This window comes from Protopterus annectens, chromosome 5.part1 (genome assembly GCF_019279795.1).
Source record: "Protopterus annectens isolate FY-2018-M chromosome 5.part1, PAN1.0, whole genome shotgun sequence".
In the NCBI taxonomy this organism is placed as follows: Eukaryota; Metazoa; Chordata; order Ceratodontiformes; family Protopteridae; genus Protopterus; species Protopterus annectens.
The window spans coordinates 727,360,472-727,368,381 of record NC_056736.1 but is presented as its reverse complement, the minus strand read 5'-3'; positions in this window follow the sequence as shown (position 1 = coordinate 727,368,381).

Sequence of the window (7,910 nt, the reverse complement as noted above, 5' to 3'; positions counted from 1 at the left end):
CGTCAATGGAGACGTTCAAAAGGCTATAGAATGGGTGAAGAAGGCATAGTGAAGAAGATGGGTATGGTAGGGAGACAGAATGTTGAATACACTTAAAAAGACAGACTAAATAGGCTTATTGTCTCCTGCCATCAAGTAGATGTAATGAAATGTAATACAATATCACTGGGATCGGGAAATTAAAGAGTTAATGGGGTGCTAAAAGGATTAGCCATTCAGGCTGGGGAGGATGAAACTTGCTGACAATGTCTTCAAGCTTGTTGGATGAGCCAAAGCCGAATGTACCATGTCACTGCATTGTTATACGAACGTTTCCTAAAACATGTATCTAAGATGTCAGCTTAGGATCTTCAATCTTTCTGAACTTGCTGTTGTTTTTCTGCTGTGTACACAAACCTTAGAATAAACACAGATGACTGCAGTCTAAAGCAGGAATGGAGATATTGTTCAGTTATAATAGACAGTTATTATTAGTCGGATGTTTTATCTTATTCAAAAATAACGACCTAGTATAATCTATAAATGCAATTTTTTTATTGGATGTTTTCTTTATGGGTCACAGCTACTAGCCTGATGAATTTACCCATGCAACAAAATTAAATAAAGCAATAATGTGCTGAATATTAAAATGTTACAATGTCTAATTGAGATTTCTGCAAGCAAGGTCAAAAAAGCATATGAATGCTCAGGCAACAAATGACAAAGTAAATGAATAACCTGTGATATGCTGCTGTGGATTTCAATAAACTTTCATTTTATAAAAACAGTGAAAATAAAAAAAAAATTGCAGTTTTCATGGAAAATTGATGTTCTTAATAAAAAGCAACCTATGGGCATGCAGAAAGCATGCAACATTCATATGCCACTGTAATGTTTTGTGAAAAAAAATTACCTATTTCCAGTTATTATTTATTATAGTGAAAAGAACTGCCTTGGGCAAAACTTTCATGCTGCAAACATCTGTAAACTGTGCCATCAAAATGACCTCTGAATGTAAGCCAGAAAGTTGTCTTATGTCATGGGACTGTTTTGTGCAGTAGTTTAAAATCTAGCCCTCTGACCGGAAAAATAAGAAAGTAAAGAAAATGTCAAAACAATGGCAAACAGAACCAGGATGGATGGAGTTGGTGTGTGTGTGTGTGTGTGTGTGTGTGTGTGTGTGTGTGTGTGTGTGTGTGTGTGTGTGTGTGTGTGTGTGTGTGTTTGGTGCAAGGACATTATTAAATAACTATAATTTCCAGTTTATTAGACTAAAATTTGACAAAGTAGGTGCAGACAGTGTCTTAACAAGAATGCGAGCTTTCCCACAGATTCAGCCTTAAGACACTGACTGCCAGAACAGTGGCAGACTAGTAGTTAAAACTTGAGAAGCCAGGCATAATTTGAGAAAAAATGAAAAAAGAAAAAAACAATCAGCCATATGACACCAGGCACGAGCTTTGTAAGGACTACACTTGCAGACAGTCCTTCTTGTTGTGAGACAGGTTATAATTATGGATCCTATTATTCGACTATATAGTCATTTCAAACACAAGAACCATCTTTTTACTATTCGGTGGTGCTCTAGCTCATAAAAAACACAGTTCTCCTAAGAAACCACTGTCTGTCTTTGCTGAATGAAAAATTAAATGCAGAAATGTATAATGAATTTTGTTTTGAAGTTTACAGCATGTATACCTCTCAACTGTCCCTGATTTTGACTCCGTTTTTAGCTCTGTCCCTCTTAATCCCTCCTAAAACTAGTGATTTTGGAGGAAAGGTGGTGAATTACACAATGCAATAATTAAGAGTTATATAGACTTCTTTTACTTCAGAAAATGTATATTAATTCATGTGCTGTGGTAGCGTTGTCGCCTCACAGCAAGACGTTGTCCCGTTCGATTCTCAGCCAGAGCGTCTTCTGTGGAGACATGCGTGAATAGGCATACCTTTGTTGAAGGTCAGCACGTAAAAATCAACTGCCAATTATTAGCGGACCAAAGTTCCGCTGTGGCGACCCCTAACCGGGACAAGCCGAAAGACACAACAACAACAACAGCAACATGCTCTGATTCTGTCAATGTCTCAAGTTAATAGCACTAAGATTTTAAAAGTGTCCATGACTGACCCTGATTTCTTCTGGATTTGTTCCTGATTCCGTTGAATTTTTTCACTGACTGGTTGAGAGCTATGCAGTATGTCGACCTTCTAAATAAAATTTGATGACTCCTGTATCAGTTGAGCACTGTTTCCTCATATGCCATCACTTTTTCTTCAGAAAAGAATAGGCAACCTAGTTGCAAAATGCTGAGGGACAATGTTACATAATGTTAGTTTTAACAGGTAACACAGTTACACTTGTGGGAATAGACTGTAAAAATGGAAAAGGAAAACTGAGTTTAGATTTGATTAGGTTCTTGTTGCATATTATGTAACATATGTTCTTAAATGATTAGAAATATAAAAATATGCAGACACTGCTCCCACACATTACCCCCCTACACACACACACACACACACACACACACACACACACACACACACACACACACACACACACACACACCACTTAATTTTTGATTTAGCCTAGGGCTATAATTTATGCCCTTAGATTTAGCCTTGACCCTCCTAGATTGCCTGAGTTATATACATTATTAAATAACTGAATTAAGCTTGTATAAGATTCCTTACTGTTAAGTAGTATCGCAAAGCTTTCTATTACAAAAAATAAGAAAATGCTCCTGTTTTGGCCACTCTTATGATATGTAAAAGCCAGTGCTCTATTTTTATTGATGAGAGTTTGTAATTTGTTTGCAAGTGGCCTGAAATGTTCAAAATTTTGTTTTCATATATATGTGCACCATTATAGTATTTATTATCCAGGAAATTCCAAAAGGGTAGAGCCCATGCACAGTGAAAACACAGAGATAAACAGCCAATATATGATTTATCAAATGATACAACCTATCAGTTCACAGTAAAGACAAACATACAGCAAGGATGTACAGGCCCGATAATATCCCAGTCAAGGACCCCCCACCCCCCAGTACTGGAACTACTACCAGTATTTAAGGCTCGGGGCTCAAACAAGCTTTTGTTGCAGAGAAATTTGATTTGTCTTAAAGGTCTTAGAAAATCTAACAGAAACAATACCATCTGTCCATTAGGAAGTCTTTGTTTCCTTTGGCACCAAATCAGGGTGGTAGTAATTACCGCCAATATTTTTCTACCTCACCTTGCTTGGGAGCTTCCTCCCAACATATAACTTGGCAATAAAAATGTTCTTGTTCACCAAATCTTAGGTACATCATTTCTTTTCATTCTGTAGGATCATTACAGCCTATTAAACTCACTGCTGCCTTGCTTCTGGCAGCTTTAATATATAACTCAAGGTCCAAAAACCTTAGTCCATCCCTGGACAGCGGTAATGCCAGGAACTCTGCACAAACCCTGTGGAGTGAGTCACCCCATATAAAACTGAATCCATCCATCTGCAATCCCTTTTTCGCACTTTTGCACATGGGTTGGGTGTTACTTCAACAGTGACAATCATCTAAAGCCATATAAAACTGAATGTTATTTAAAAAATCCCAAGCAAGTCCCCCAGAGTGAAACCAAGAACTAAAGAGTAAAAATGCACATCAACAAAACAAGTTTACTGTATGAACATCAATCAAGCTCTTTCAATTCAAAAGAACTTCATCAGAATATATCACTACACTCCATTAAAAGATATTTAAACCATAAAATCCAATCATGTGATGAGTTACAACCAATCAGAAATGATCAATAACATCAAATATATATATATATATATATATATATATATATATATATATATATATATATATATATATGTGTGTGTGTGTTACCCTTCAAAGAAGTCACTCACTGGCTTAATCTTGCAGTCTTTGTCAGTTCAAGACAAAGGTGGAGGTCATTTTATCTTGTAGTGTAATAACAAATTCTGATGATGTTCTTTGGAACTAAAGCACTTAATTGATGTTCATGCAATAAACATCTCTAGTTGGCTGCATATACTTCAGCATGCATTTTTAAAAACCAAGTGTTAGTTTCCTCAGCCTATCCAACATTGGGGAAGAGATACATCCAGGGATAGCTTGCTCAGGATAAAGAATCAAAAGCAGAACCATCCAACATAATGCCTGTATTTGCTGAAGTATGTCAAACACAGGTGTAGCGATGTCTTTATTAGTTTCTATACTTTTTGGAAAAAAAAAAAAACAGCTGTGACTGTCAAGTCACATGAGCTACAGATTGTGTTAGAAAAACATAAGGGTCTGCCATTAATCTGAGCTGCTGGTGGGGTCATATTAATCCTGACTGCTTCCATCTTAGAAATATTTCACTACAGTGAACTTATCAAGGGCTGACCATTGTAGCAAAAATGTTGTTGCTATTTCGTATTCCTGAATGAGACATAATTTAGATTAATTTATTTTGATACAACACACTAGGGCAGCAAAGGCTAATTTCATGGGAGTGACCAACATGGGCGACCGGTGTTCCACACCCGAGGTCAACCCCTCGCTGGTTAGATCTGACCATAAACTAATCACTCTGGATATCCACATTCCGTCCCCACCCCTGGTCAAAGAAACCACTGTGAAAAACTTTTCAAAAGTAAACTTCACATTACTTAAGACCGAGGTGGAAAGTTTCAAAGCACCATGTTAAAGGATAACGCTGTCCAAGCTGCAGAATCCTTTACTAATGCATTCTACGGGCACCTACAAGAATGTATGGATCGTGATATCCCAAGCAAAACCAAGACTCACTCCTCCAAGAAACGGAAACCAGTCTGGTGGACCCCTGCCATAAACAAGCTATACAATAGAAGGAGGAAACTAGAACAGAAAAGAGTAAAATCCCAAGAAGGGAAAACATCCCTGATCAGTATCAGCAAGAAACTATGATCCCTCATAAAATCATCCAAGGCTAGCATCGAAAGAAAAAATTGCCAAAGACTCAAAAGATAACCACAAGGCATTCTTTAGCTATGTCAAGAATCTAAGTGGCAATTCTCAGATCTGCTCGGAGTTAGCGCAGAATGGTACAAAATATACTGAACTGACTGATATCGCCAACATCCTGGCAGACAGATTCAGTGCAAACTTCACCCTCCCCCTCTCACCCCCAAAAGGGCTCATAACCATACCAGAAGAAAGAAATGCCCCTGAAATCACAGACACTCAAGTTAAAACAGCCCTCTCCAAAGCCAAAAACATAGCATCAGTGGGACTGAACAGTGTCCCAGGCTGTGTCCTACACGAGTTCAAAGATGAACTAACCCCTCACCTAAACACACTGTTCAAACTCAGCCCCTCCACAGGCTATGCACCTATAGAGTGATGCACAGCAACTGTTATTCTGCTCCACAAAGGTGGAGTCACAACAGACCCCAGGAACTATCGCCCTATAAGCCTGACTAGCTTGGTCTGCAAGGCTATGGAGTGCATCATCATGGAACTCATTAACAGAGACATTGGGAACCTCCAAACACTGGACCCCACTCAGTGTGGCTTTGTTAAGGGCAGATCATGCCACCTGAACCTGGTGGACTTCTTTGAGACAGTTACCAAGGCTATAGATGAAGGAAAGGAGGTCCACACAGCCTACCTAGACCTCGCAAAGGCTTTCGACACCATTCCCCATTTAGGTATTATAGACAAGCTCACCAGCCTGAACATAAACCCCTACATCACGAGATGGGCTGCCAACTGGCTCATGGACAGAACCCACATGGTAAGCGTTGCGGGAGCTAGATCTGACTCTAAACCAGTTACAAGTGGTGTATCCCAGGGCTCAGTCCTAGGACCCCTCCTGTTCGGCATATACTTCTCAGAGGTACAGGCAAGCACAGGAGGACTATGGATGACCAGGTTTGCAGACGACTGCAAACTAGGAGCTATAATTGACTCTCCAGCTGATACAGACATCCTCCAAAAGGGTCTCACTGGGACACATACCTGGTGTCAAAACCATGGCCTCAAGCTAAATGCCAAAAAATGCATAGTCATCCCCTTTGGAAAAAAACAAAGTACCCACAAACTACTACATAGGTGGTAGCCCCCTAAATATGGAAGATGAAATAAGGGATCTGGGGACCCAAGTAGATTGTAATCTCTCCTTTGATAATCACATTGCCAAAGTGGTTAGAAAATCAAATCCTTCTATGTGACCCACCTAATCACAAAAGGGTTCGCATTCCGATCAAAAGAGGTGCCCCTCTACGCATCACTCATCAAACCCATCATAGAGTACAATGCCCCATTTGGGATGTGCCTTACAAGACACCTGCAACAGCTGAAAAGACCACAGAAGTACCTCACCAAGAGGATCACTGGCCTCAAACAGATGCCCTATGCAGCTCGACTGAAGAAACTCCAGCTGTACTCGGTTCCATACCGCCTACTCAGAGGCAATCTCTGCCTGACATACAAGACCATGTCCAACCCAGAATTGATGGACATGCTCCACCTAAAGAAAACTATATCCCCTCGAGCCACAAGCTCTAGGGATCTAAACCTCACCACAACACTAAATAGGACGTGCTGCAGGGATAGATTCCTGTCCCAGAGACTTCCCATGCTCTGGAACAAGATTCCAATCTACATTAGGCAGAGCTCCTTGCTAACCCTCTTCAAGAGAAACCTTGACGAGTGGATGGGAAACAGAAAGTTTACCCCGAGGATCACTTCAATGGCTCTGCTGGACAGAGGCACAGGGAACTAATCTACAGGGGGCGGCGAAAGCCAACACATTCCGGCTAGGCTTATAAATTCCTTCGGGCAGATAGCCTAGTACCTACCTATGAACCTATAAAATGTATCTGGAGAAATGCACTATCCACTCCAGACAAATATAAAATCCTATGGGTAAAAGAGTTATTACAGTAATAACTAGGGAAACCTGGTCAACCGTGTTGACTGCATCTACATATAATACTAAGTCCAGGAAGTACTGCTTTTTTTAACTGGCAATGCTTCTTCAAATTTTCTACACCCCAGCATGGGTGCTGGAACCAGAGAGGCAAGGGGGAGGAGGACCCCCCACACACACTTTTACAGCTGCAAGACCTGTTGGGAAAAATTAATGAAGTGGAGTTTTCAAGCTAATGTGGAATCCCATGCGGAAGTTAAACTAACTAAACTAGCTGTTCTTGTTCTCTTATTGCTCTGTGTTACAGGAGTTATGCTGCCGCTGTTCTGTTGGTGCTGCCAGAGCCAGAGTCATGCCAATAAGGAGGTGTGTGTGTGTGTGTGTGTGTGTGTGTGTGTGTGTGTGTGTGTGTGTGTGTGTGTGTGTGTGTGTGTGTGTGTAAAATATCCCAGTTAGGTATACCTGGTGGTTAGTGTTACTGAGGCTTGAATTCTCTACCCATACCATCACTTGTGATTCAGGGAGTTGAGTCCATAGCTCTCAACTGTCCAGATTTTCACAGAATATTTGGCTAACACTTTTGGTCTGTTCCTCTTAAAATTTGTGGTTTTCTGGCAAATTGGTGAGCTATGAATTCATTAAAGAATGATAGCCATTTATGTTTCAGTATTCCTATCTTTCAGGAAACACATGGTTACATATAACACTTTATTTTAGCAACTTTCTAAGATTATACAAGCAATATTTAAAATGTGTCCCTGGTTTTGTGCCTTTGCCCCCCTCCCCAAATAAATTTTTGCTTTTCCAGATTTCTTGTGCTGCGAAGTTGAGAGATTTAGTTGAGTGTCAAGTGGATTTTACAAGGAGCTGAGAGCTTCCAGGGAAGAGAAGTTCAGTGCTACTTATGCTAAGTCATTTGCATTGTTAGTAGCACAACAGGTAACATACTTGTTTTTGATGCAGAAGGCGGTCGGTTCTACTCCCACAGTATGCAGATGGATCACTGATATTGTACTATGTTGTATTTT